A 13,817-nucleotide genomic window follows, 5' to 3' on the forward strand; every position below is an offset into this window, starting at 1 on the left:
GAATAGACTATGGACTGTAGTTAATATTGTATCAATGTTGGTTAATTTACTGCAACAAATACATCACAACACAATATACATATTAATGTTGAGGAAAATATGGTAATTCTGCACCATCTACTCAATAGTTCTACAAACCTAAAACTGCTCTAAAAACTAACTAATTAAAAAGAGAAAATGACAAAAAACATATAAGAAAGAAAATGAAAAACCACCTCTGCTTACAGACCATAAGATTATATATCTAGAAAACACCAAGTAATCAATGAAAAAATACTACAAAGAGACTTTAGTTTGAAAGAAGATATCAGGTTAGACTACAGGAATTAGAGCCTCAAGCATAAAAGCAAAAAGCAATTAGAAGATACAAAATGAGCCCTGGCTGGTGTAGCTCAGTGGATCGAGCACGGGCCTGTGAAGCAAAGGGTCACCAGTTTGATTCCCAGTCAGAGCACATGCCTGGGTTACGGGACAGGTCCCCAGTAGGGGACACATCAGAGGCAAACACACATTGATGTTTCTCTCCCTCTCTTTCTCCTTCCCTTCCCCTCTCTCTAAAGATAAATAAATAAAAAAAAGAAGATATAAAATGAAAGAAAAGACCCCACTTACAATGAAAACAAAATAAATTAGGTATAAACCTTTAAAATGTTGTTAAAAATCTTCTAAAATCAAGGCTCATCATCATAAACAGGACAATTCTCTCCACATTAATTTATACATTTCATTTATCCCAAAATTAGTAACTTTTTCCCCTGAAACTAGCCCAAAATAAAAATTGATGTAATTCACACAAATAATAGTTTACATTAAAAAAGTAAACCAGCCCACAAAACCTGAAAAAGAGCAAAAGAACAATAAGAAAGAACTAGATCCTACCAGATGTTAAAGAATATTATAACGTCTCTATAATTAAAACAGTGGGGAATTTATGCATGAACAGACATTTGTGAACCAAATAAAACAATTAAAATAGAAATTTATAAAATTTAATAAATGATCCAGACAGCACCACAAAATGATGAGGAAAGTATGGAATTTATTCACTATAATAAATGATGTTGATACAACTGAATTGCCATTTAGAAGACAACAAGATTAGACTTATACCTCATATTGTATACCATGTTAAATTCCAAAATGATCAGTTATGGTCAAGATGGAGGAGTAGGTGAGCACGCTTCACCTCCACGCATAACTACAACAAAAATTACAACTAGACCATAAAACAAATGTCACCCAGATTTGTCAGAAAAATCAAGCTGTATGGAAGTCCAACAACCAAGAATTTAAATAAGCCACATTCATCCAGATGGGTAAGAGGGGCAGAGACACAGAGAGGCAGTAGAGTGGACAGTCCCACATTCACATGTAGTGGATAAAAATTGGGAGGGATACCTTGGGAGCAAAGGATAACTCAGGAGTGAGTGATCAGAGCCCCATACCAGACCACACAGCTCAGTGTTCCAGGGACAGAAAGATAAAGTCTCCATAACTTCTGGCTGTAAAAACCAGTGGGGGCTGAAGCATGGAAGAACTGCAGGTTTCTCAGGAGACTCCCCTTAAAGGACCCACACAGGTCTCAGGACTTACAGAGACCCACCCCTTCTAACCCGTGAAATAATAAATATGTATTATTTGAAGCTGGTAAGTTTGTGATAATTTGTTATGGACCAATTGATAAACTAACACAATATCCTCTTCTTGATGCATATAGAAATAGTTAAGAAGGAAATAATCTTATATTCATCTTAAAATATATCAGAAGAAAGAAAAAGGTGGGTCAAACAGATTTTTTTAAGTCAGGCAAAATGTTGATAGTTGTAGAAGGTGGGAATATTAGTATTCATTTTTCTCTATTGCTGAGTATGCTCGGAAATGTTCGTTAAAAGGTTTTTTAAAAAAATGAATTAGTGAAGTAATGGTGACAGCAAAAACACTGTTCTTGGGAGTTTAGCTGTATAGAGAAACAGATAAATGGGACATGTGAGATTAAGGCAGTTTTTAAAGTTGGTCTAACCAGCATTGAATTAGGGCAGGAATAGGAACCAAATGGTGGATAATGTAGGAAAGAAGAGATAACTGAATGAAGAAATATGAATAGGATGCAAAGTATAAGTGAAAGAACTAATCCAAAATGATCTCTCTCATTTTAACAAAAAGATAGAGAAAATTAAACACAGATAAATTTCATAATACTTAGTGTAAGTAACCTGGACACATAATGATATCAGTTCAATTGACAAAAAACTTACATTAATAAAATCTAAAATTTGTCATGTTGCTAATATACTTTAGTTACATAGAAAATATGGATGGATGTATTAAGATGTGGACTCTAAATTTGGCTCTAATGCTTACATAACAAATAGCCCTGATTAAGCTATTCTACTCTTACTGGCCTAAGTTTCTGCATTTCAAGATTAATACCTACACTACACTCTGAAGTCCTTGTTGAAAACTACAGATGTCAATGGCCTAGTGAACAGTAGGCATCTGCTTATCAATACCCAGAGCAAAACTCAAGTCACCTTATTATTACCGAGCACTTGAAATGTTTGAACTTGAAGCAATGGTCTCCAAGGGTTCAAAGCACTTTGGGATCACATACTTATGTGTACACACTCCACACAAATAAAATACAGCAACCACTGGGAAAAAGAAAATGGCAACAAAATAAACAAACATTGCCATACAGAATGGTAAGACAGGAAGCTCTCACTAGCCAAAAATTAAAAAGCTGGCTGATGTCATTTGGGGTCTCCAAAAATCAGAAAAATCTGCTGAGACAAGTCATATAAAAATAGTCCTCAGTTACTGAATATCTCAGAGGGCTTGAATCATTATCTTCTCTGAAAATAAACAACCAACCCTTCAGAATATATTTCAAAAGTAAAAATTACACTTTTCTACCTAAAGCGAAGACCATTAAAGTTGGACATGATCTGGAAAAGGTTGCTTAACATGTACATTCTTCAAACTTCAGTCAAAATAACAATATATGCAGAGGGGAATTAGAGAGATTTAAGATATCATACTCTTTCCAAGCACCCTCAAAGACTTCATTTATATGTAATTAATTATATGGAAATAATCATGGTCACCTTCTTACCAAGCCAAGTTCTCAAAATATCTTTGTTGGTCAAATTACCTCAATTTGAGTTAATATACATGTAATGGGAGGTGGGGGATACATTTATTTAAAAAACTATTCTGTAATATCAACATCTTGCTATTATCCTGTACCAAAAAGGCCTTAATTAAGCATCTAGTCCTCTCATTTTGTATGAAAATAAATCAAAGGCTACAGAAACTTAATGACTGACCCAAAATTACCAATTAATTGGTGGCAGAACTGAGTCAGAGCCCAAGTCTCCTTGTCCTTGTTCATTGTTCTCTTTACACTACTGTTTTGATTTTTTGATATTTTCCTTTGTATCAAACCTATCCTCCACAGCTTAATGCAATAATTTAAATTGTACCTATAAAAAAAGGGCAAACAATTACTAATTAAACCAAATCTGTTCATTTTGTGAGAATTCTTCCCTTATCTTAACAGATATCTGACCAAAGCCTTAAGTCCTATGGCACAGCATTTTTCAGTGTTCCTCAAAGATACTCCAAAGTATCTATATGCATTTAACTACTCTTAAAACTATTTTAAAAATTCAGAAGTACTACAGACCAAATATTACCACAATGGATATCACCTACCACCAAAAAAATTAAATTAAATTTAAAAAAAACAAAAAAACTTTGTTTACCTTGTTTTTCTGCTACTTTGGAGTAAAGTTTCTTCTGACATCTCTATATCAATACTTTTAAAAATATGTCACTGATTTATTTGGCTGTAACTGTATGCTGGTCTTTTAAAAGTTAAGTTCTACATATGTCTGTTCATGTAAAATTCACAATTCACAACCATAACATAATAGTTGGATAAGGCCCAAGACTGTTTGGTTTTAATGCTCTCCTCAAAGATTAATAAGATATATATCATATGGCAAGTCACATTATAGGTCATTGTAGCAAGAATATAAATTTGAAATGCTTTACTGACTTTTTAAATTATTATATGGAATAAGCAATTTGATAGAACTTTGAAAACAAGTTTATTACAGATAATCAATTTTTCTTAATTAAGTTTCAGACAACTCCCACTTATGTACATTATATACTTACTGCTCTCAGCCTTTCCTTTTCGGCCTCACCAAATTCAGAATGTTCATCAGTTGATAAACCAATAGTTTAAGCTACTGGGTCAGTCAAGATCCTACATGCCAACATGCCCCACATGCCAGCCAACATTATGTTTCCAAGGCACTTCCATCTTTATAGTTCAGTGTCCATTTTTAGAATCTTTAAAATATTTTATTGCAGTTCTATTATTTTATAAGAATGAATGGAAAAGGAAAATTTTAAAGCTTAGTGGCAATATTAATTCGACTGAAACAATATTGGGTATCATCAGGTGATCCAAGAGAAGAAAACTTCAGACACTAAGCAGTCTTAACCAGCTTAAATATAAGTGAAACGCTAAGAAAACACTTAAAAGATTACATCAGAAGCTAACATATAGGTGTGCCAACTAGGGATTTGTTCACTCTCCCTCTAAATTAATCCATTTTGCCTACTCTTTGAAAATGAATTAGGGTTTTTTAAGTGTTTTTCTTTTCCCAGCTGGCACAAGCTAAGCTTTGTCAGCAGAGGGGGCAGGAGAGTCACCTCAGGAAATAAGGGGTGTTTTGCTCTCTTGTTCAGGTGTGCTTGCTCAGAGCACTCCTGCACTACAGATGCTTCTGCAGCATCCTTCTCCTGCAGCATATACAGCTTCTTCAAAGTGTTCATGTGAGAAACTTTTTTGGCACCAAGCTCCTACATCAGAATGTTTACTACTCAGGGGTATATTTTCAGTCCATTCATATTTAGCATGCCTTTTCAAATTAATGTCTTCAATCTTTCTTCAGCTCAGAGAAATTGTCTTCTATTTTTTTTATTTCTCCCTACTCTATTTTTTCCAACATCTTTCTAGGCCCACTATTAGGTAAAAAGTGCAGGGCTGCTATATATTGTTGCACAGGTTGAACTTTGCACAGGAAGAATCCTCTGAGTAGAAGCTGAAATCCAGCCTGTATGCCACTTAACCAAGTCCTAAATCCTGGTCAAAAAGCATCATCTGTTCATTAAGCCATATGTCATGAAAATGAGAAACTGGATCTTCTGAATCAAGGCTAGCCACCATGTCTAAACTATTCACTAATATTTTCCTTACCTTTTTCTATGTGTATGTATGTAACTATAGAAAAATTAGATGTAATATGTCAGTAACTATAGAAAAATTTTTGTTTGTGAAACTTCATTATAAATCTAGCATTTGATGCCTAGGCCCCCAAAATAGATTATTTTATGGCCTAAGGGCATCAGGGTTTTTAAAAGCTCCCCAAATTATCTGAATGTGGGAACAAGATTGAGATCTACTGTTGTCACTTAATGGTATTCAAGCTTTTTTGCTCAAATACTCCCTGAAATAACTTTGCAAATCTTTGCATACTCTCCCCATTTTTAAGTTGACAAGCAAAAATATTCATAGCTTATAAATGTAAAAGTTGTATTCCTGTGTATTCTAAATACTGTCATTTCTAATAAAGCTGCTGTATATGTTCTTTCAAAAGTATCAATAGAATAAATATACCATCATCTATTTTTAAAAATGTATAGGCCCTTGAACAACAAATAAATAAAAATAAAATAAAATAAATGTATAGACCCTTCTTATATGTTCAAAAATTTATATTATTCTTGCTTTTCCTTAAACTTATTCCACAGAATTTTAACTAATTTAATATTCTTTTATGATGAAGGGTCTTCTCTTTTTCACTCTATATGACTTTTCTGGGGAAACAAGAAGAGAATTTAGACTTTTTTTGTTTTTAATCATAAGATTCTAAGCAATTAAAAAATTTTCTTCCAGATACTATTATCAATATTGTAAGTACACTGTTGACCAAAACAATATAATATATATAACAAACTTTGACAGATAATAATTATAGAGTAAAATGGTATCAGAATGATTTTTCAAAGAGATATGGACAAAACTTTTTATAAAATAATTATTTCATATGTATAGGTGAATATTACTGCTATCATAATGGGCTCAGCCTGAAGTCTATACCTATCTCATTTTTATAAATGTATACACTGAAAACCTTACTATCATAAATAAATACATGGGAATGGAAGGAATTTCTGTTAGTACTGTTACTTAATTTTTTGGCTACCTTCTGAATTATTTGCAAAAAATAACATCAGCTATTATAAAAAATTATTTTTTATGATCTATTAACAGAGAAGTTGATTACACCCTCCTTTTGTTTGAAAGAAAGAACTGAGAACCATCTATTGTGAAAAAGAACTTTTCTTTTTTTAGACATTCCCTTTCTCAACTTCAATACCAACTTTCAGATTTGTCCCTTTGTGCCAGAAGTTTTTACAGTCTACAGAACAGATGATGACCATGAAGGACTCTTGCAGGCATGAAATAGTGTTAAAATGGCCAGAAACCTTCAATGTGCAGATAAATCACCTGAGGTTCTTGTTAAATCCACATTATGACTCAGTAAATCTGGGGTGGGTCTGAGAGTCAGCATTTTTTTTTAATCCTCACCTGAGGACTTACTGATTTCAGAAAGAGGGAGAAAGGGAGAAAAGCACTGATATGAGGGAGAAACATAGATTGGTTGCCTCTCTCACATGCCCCAACTGGGATGGAACCCACAACCCAAATATGTGCCCTGACTGGGAATCAAACCGCAATCCCTTAGTTCACAGGTCCGCACTCAATCCACTGAACTACACCAGCCAGAGCAGAAAGAGACATTTAAAAAATGACTAGGATTAAACCATTTAATTAGGATTTTTTTGTCCTGTGGTCTCTTCTTAATATGCCATTGTATCCGAAGCATTTTCTCTACAGCACTTAAAAATAGTCTAGAACTTACCATTTTAATAGCAGCCTAATAGCCCATCATAATTCAACAATATCCCCAAAAGAACTATTCCATTATGTCCAGTAAATCTCAAAACAACATATCTCTATCAATATTTGCTAAAAAATTAATTTGCAATCCATGTAATATATTTTAGATAATATAAAAATAAGCACTGCTCTAACTGCTCTGAAAAACAAACCAAAACAAAACAGGTTAGAGTACCATACCATTTTTTCCAAAATATCTTACTTAATTTCATTAAAGGAATGAAATAAAATTCAAAAAGTTTTGCTTTCATTTTACTTAAACATTTTGCACAGAGTGGCAAGTCTCCTAAATGCATTTGTGATAAGTGAATGCTTATTTCTTCTAGCATGTGTAATAATAAAGTATAAATAAATAGAGGAATTCACTGACAAATATGAGCAGATTAAGTATTAATTGTGCAGAGGTGAAGATGGCAAGTGACTTTGGAAAATTAACACCAACTACCTTCAGTAAATAGTAGTACCTTTTGTAACACTGTAAAACTATGAAATAAATCTGAACAAAACTAAAATGACTTACTTAAAGCATTAATAAGTGGTGAATTTGGAGAAATATGGGCAGGAATACCAGTCCACATATGTAAAGTCTGAGGAAGAACTACCTGACAAATGACACAAGCTGTATCAAGTGCCCTGTATATAACTATCTGGGAAATGTCTACCTCCAATTATCACCCTGGTTCCAATATGCTATACTAACCAAACAAGCTCCAAATGTTAATGTAATTTTCTAAATAGGACTTGCTGAATATGTACAAGGGTGTGGATAAATTCTGGTACGAAAAAAATCTGAAGAATGGTAAAATAAATTTGATCTTGAATATAAAGGAAGGTATACAGCTCATTTAACTCTTCAAAGAAGTCTCTCCTCAAGTCCTAACCAACAAGCTCCACCCTCTTAATCTCACTTATAATTTCTGTAACATTTTACTGCTTTTATTACTCACCTGAACTTAACTTTTGCTACCTTCTCTACTGAATTATTAAATGTATCAACAATTCATCACCAGAGATTCTTTCTTACACATTCAAATAGGTCGGCCTATGATCCAGGAGTTAGTAGGCACCCAATAATTTGTTTATGATGAAAATGGCCAAATATGTGAATAGCCACAACTGCAACTTGAATACCACAATATAAGTAAAAATATAGATTAAAACCAAACTTCTTCTCTAATCTGTTACCCACAGTAGCATTTTAGGTTGTAGAAAATGAAGACTGATAGATGTCAAAGACTTAAACTTTCAGACCTAGAGCTATGAATTGTCTAATCAGCTGAAATTCTCTTAAGTTCTGGAAAAAAATAGTCTTATTCTATCAAACTGGAAGTTATTTTCAGCTCTTTCAAAAACTATGCCTCAGTTTCTTTAAGGAAGAAATGTATAAGCAGCTTAAGTTTCATAAATATCTTCCATTCAGAATTTCACATGTAAACAAACTATATTAAATTTTAAGAAAAAAACATACCAATTTTCAACTAACACCCCCAACACAAACTACTCAGCATAATATGTGTGAACCTATGTATATGTATGTGTGTGTATACATACATACACACACACAAAATGATATCCTAAAAGATAAAGATATGTTAAAAGGTAAAGTCATGGAACTGTGGTAGACCATTAAACAGACATGAGCAGAACAAGGAACCATAGGCCAGGTATAGAATAGAAAGTCACTGGGGCAGAAAGCCCCAGGTACCAAGCAAAGGGCAAAACAGGGGTGGGACCTCACCCCCAGGGCAACCTTCCCTCCCATAGCATATCACCGGCTAAGTGGCTTACACCCCCTGACCTTTCATATAGCTGGTCATGCGGTTCAGATGCTCACCTGACCTTTCCTCCTCAGGCATGTTGCTAGGCATGTTGCTAATCATGTGGGTTAAAGGGGAAGTAAAAAGGTGACCACAGAATACAGCCCTTAAGCATTAAATTCCCAGGAAAAGGAGGTCCCATATCAAATATTAATACATCTAGGCTCAGCTGTGTTTCAGCTCCAGGTCCAGAAAAGCAGCAAAACCAGACAAGGGACACCATGGCTGACAGCAGGACCAGCTGCAATGACTAATGTTACCCCCTGTCCTGATGTCAACCTATCAGTAGAGAACATGACCCCGAAAGGGCACCCCTGGAAAGCTAATGAATATTCTACTGAGATTCTCTCCTGAGACCTCTGAGGCATTTGTGGATTCTTAAACTGCATAGTGCAAGAGGCTAAAAAAGCCAGAAGAAAGCAAATGAAAAGCAAAGAGAGGCCCATTAAAAATCCAGTTCTCAGCTGGGTTCCCTGCAGGGTTACCAAAACTGGGTAAACTAGAGGTTTACAAAACCTAAATACCAACCTCAAGTCAGCTTAGTTCTTGCCTATTAAAGTGATCTACCTCTATTCTCTCTGCCTACCAGAAGATGATGATGATGATGATGTACTAGAACAAACAAGATACTTAACCAAAAGAAAAAAGACAAGAGAAACAGACCTACGGGTGATACAGGTATTGATTGGAGTTTTCAGACACAAACTTTTCTAGTAGGGGTGTCTGACCTGTGGCCCACAGCCACATGTGGGCCCAGGATGACTATGAAAACGGCCCAACACAAAATCGTAAATTTCCCTAAAACTTTATTTTGCCCATCAGTTTTCATTAGTGTTTGTGTATTTGATGTGTGGCTCAAGACAACTCTTCCTCTTCCAGTGTGGCCCAGAGACACCAAAAGGCTGAACACCCCTGCAAGTTTCAAGTAACTTGACTGTTCAAGAAAATGTATGACAATATGAAGACTTTTACCAGAGAATTAGAATCTGTTGTTAAAGAGAGAGGGGATGGGGCGAGGGGAAATCAACTAAAAATTCTAGCACTAAAAAACAGTATAGTTGAAACCAAGGAAAAATAGATGGGATTAAAATGAGACTGGGCAAAGCTGACTAAAGAATTAGTGAGCTGGAACACAGGCAACTAAAACCTATCCAGAATGGGTTAGGAAAGAGAAAAAAAAAAGACAGAAAAGCCTAAGGGACAAATGGGACATGACAAAATGTATAATATAGATTTATTTGGAGTCACAGAGGGAAGGAGAAAAAATGGGGCAGAAACAATATCTGAAGAATCTCAGAATGTTTTCAGAATTGATAAAAGAGTCATGCTACAAAGACAAAGAAAATCACTGTGATCTTAGGTGCTAAGAACTACATCTCTAAAATTAAAATGATTTTTGAGTGACTGAAAAACAGCAAATTCAGATTACCACAAGCAGCTGAAATGTAGCTCATCTATATGTAAAATATCACAAAGTCCTTGTATCAGACCCAAAAATCATTTATTAAAAATCTAGTACATTTACCAAAAAGTCAATGTAAATAATAGAACCATTTGCCTATCAGCAAAAAAAAAATAAAAAAAATTACATAATGTAAAACCTCACAGCATTTGCTCAAGATAAAAGTACTGCCCAGAAAAGAATCATAAGTTAATAAGTCACAAAGATCTAAGTCCTCTGTTGGCCAGAAAGCTCATTTGTTTTTTTTCTATAAGATGGCCCTAGTAGGACTTAGTTGTCTTTAACTTCATTTGAAACAATTTTGTTAGATGGTATTGTGACATCTGCCATATCAGCATTCATTTTTTAAAAAAATTTATCAAAACTGGTGAATTTTTGTGTAGCCATTATAATATTGAAGATGGAAGAAAATACATGACATTTTCAGCATATTACGTTTTCTTTATTATTTCAAGAAAGGTAAAAACACAACTGAACACACAAAAAAGATTTGTGCAGTGTATGGAGAAGGTGCTGTGACTGATCGAATGTGTCAAAAGTGGTTTGTGAAGTTTCGTTATAGAGATTTCTCACTAGATGATGCTACACGGTCTAGCAGGCCAATTGAAGTTGACAGCAATCAAATCATTAACTGAGAGCAATCAACATTATATCACACGGAAGACAGCCGAGATACTCAAAATATCCAAATCGATAAAGTTAGCGGTAAAAATTAAAAACGTATCTTTCATTTTACAGAAAAAAACATACAGACTTTTTAGACAACACACAGGACCCAGCTCTACAGATTCGATCTCTAGTCTTCCCATCCACCTCATGATATTTTTCTCTATCGTGGCTATCTTGATTTTTCTAAAATTCTAAAATTACCAGACTGATAATAACATTATTTTCAGAGGCCAGTAAGGTTCCCAAATAAGGCCAGTGTCTAACCTCAGTTTAGAGAAAGGGGGAAAAAAGGAAGGGAAAGAAAAAATGTGACAGTCCCCAACGCTCTGGGTTGTGGGAGCCTATGGGATTGTAAGGAATCCTCAAATTCATATGCACAACAACCACTGTCTACAGACCAAATAAATAATCTCATAATGTGTTCTATTTTTCAAATGTCACTCATAAAATCAAAACCCAGCCCTGGCTGGTGCAGCTCAGTGGATTGAGTGCCAGCCTTCAAACCAAACGGTCTCTGGTTCGATTTCCAGTCTGGGCACATGCCTGGCTTGTGGGCCAGGTCCCCAGTAGGGGTCACATGAGAGGAAACCACACACTGATGTTTCTTTCCCTCTCTTTCTCCCTCCCTTTCCCTCTGTCTAGAAATAAATAAATAAATGAATGAATAAAGACTCACTACTCTGCATACAATTTCAACAACTGGTTTTACTTTAATGTTAGACCTACTTACCTTCCTTAACATGACTGTCAATACCAGTAGCAATACAGCTGTTGCTATTAGGATTTCAGGACAAAGGTAAGGAAAGTCTATCCCTTCTTACACTTCCTATCAAAGAAAGCTATAACATCCTTACTTACAAATTAATAAAAGTTAACTACCAAAATAGTTTTACTATTTAGGTATGGCACACACCAACCCAGCAGACAAAAAACTCTTCAACTCAAGGTCTGTAATACTCAACTACATTCCTTCAAAGGAAAAAGTTCAGATTACTCTTCCATTATAATAGTTTGGTGCTTTAAAATAAAAACTATACCGCATAAGTCAATGGACTATCATAAGTAGTGTAAATGAAAGTGTCTGAAAGTTAAATATGCGTTAGATACTAGTTTATGAACATAGCTGAGAAAATTTAACAGATGTCTCCAATTTCAAACAGCTGTCTTCTAACCCCCAAATTAGTGCTCTGGGGCCATGATAATGAGACTTAAGTCAGTAAAGTAGCCATCCCACTAAATCATTTCCTACTTGAGATGTACTAGTAACTCAGATGGGACTTGTGACATCCAAGTCTCACTCCTACACTAGAAGTTTAAGGAGTGAAATCCTGAAAGTAGCCTAACTCAGGACCTGGAAAACGTCTCCAGTTACTAGATCAAACAATGCCACCCAGTTGTCTGTGATCCTAACCTGTGTATAGAAAAATGATGATCATCTTTAGGTTCAAGAATTTGTTAGACCTGAAAATCCAAAGTCAAGTACCTAGGACCCCATTTCAACTCCAGCTGAGGGCTAGCATGTGTGCCTGGCTCATTTTCAAATTAAAAGTTTCAATCAGCATCAATCAGGTCACGGCCATACAGCAGCCATAGATAGGACACACAGGCCAGATGAGACCACAGGTCACTTGGCCCCCTTCACTGAACCAGATCTTGTCAGGCACTGAAGGCCTGACTGCCGACCCTTGACCTAGTGAAGAGGACAATGGCCTGGCAGTTGAGTTGGAGACTTCTAGCAAAAGCTACATTTTGAGTTTCTTGATAGATTTGACTAGAGGAAACAAATTTGAAAAAATGTGAAGAACTATCCAATGCAGGTAGAAATGCAGGTGGAAAACTCTGAATATGCTTTACAGAACCAGTTGCTTCATTTTTCAGTAATATAAAAATGTATTACTTGTAGCTTGTTTTGTTCATAAAATCATGATGTGTTAATGAGATGATGGTCCAGGGGGCAACTGTCACTTTTCCTCAGTCTGCACAGTTTCCTAAATCAGTTTCTCTGTATTTAAAATTGGAATTAAATCTGCTCCTCCTCTCAAAAATAAGATAACTAAATACTGTTTTAAAGTATTTCTGTAGCAAATCCGATTTGCTACAGAAAAACATGTAATATATTATGTATTATTGACCACACGTGCAATGGTAGTAATGCAATTGAACGCTTTTTAACATCTATATTGGAGATGGAGACCAAGCCAATGTTGGAAGTCAAGTTCATTACAGCTGGACTTTTCCGTCTATATTTAAGTTTCTGGGTTGAGAAATTGGTCTGTGCCTATATAAAACCACGTACTGAGCCACACTATAATGGAATTCTTCAATAATGTCCCTCCTCGCCCACTCCCTATATGTTTCGGAACTACCAAAGTCGGGGAAAAAAACGGGCCCTGAGAATCCTACAGTGTCTCCCCACTTGCAAGGATTTGGGTGGATTGCTCAATTTTTCAGCCTTCCTGACTCTTACCACTCTTTTGGTGCTGATCACTTTTAATGACCACCCCCACCCCAAAACTCCTTGTCTCAGCTTCACACTTTGTTTCAGCAGCAACTGACTGGACTATCTGTCCCCCGTCTCCGGCCAGCTCGGGCGACTTTAGGTATCTCCACCAGTTTGTCCGTCGTCCGGACCCCCAGAGCTCCGTCCGCTGCCCCATCTTCCTGAGCTGCCTGCCCCAAAGCCCTCCTCAACCCCCAAACCCCGAACGCAGCATCACCGGCTCCTGGTGGAAGCGCCCCGAACCCGCCACATAACTCTCCCCTTCTCCGCGACCTTGTTCTCCCCACTCTAAACCCTCCCTTAGTCCGGGGCCGACGACGCACTCTGTGG

General features: G+C 35.8%; 1 protein-coding gene across 5 annotated transcripts in view; it reads right to left on the reverse strand.

The window, feature by feature from the left end:
- MKLN1 (muskelin 1) overlaps positions 1-13,817 on the reverse strand; it is a 332,925-nt gene that overhangs the window by 149,798 nt on the left and 169,310 nt on the right. The gene's annotated exons all lie outside the window — the stretch shown is intronic.

Source organism: Artibeus jamaicensis, unplaced genomic scaffold (assembly GCF_021234435.1).
Source record: "Artibeus jamaicensis isolate MK-2021 breed Jamaican fruit bat unplaced genomic scaffold, CSHL_Jam_final scaffold_3307, whole genome shotgun sequence".
NCBI classification, from domain to species: Eukaryota; Metazoa; Chordata; class Mammalia; order Chiroptera; family Phyllostomidae; genus Artibeus; species Artibeus jamaicensis.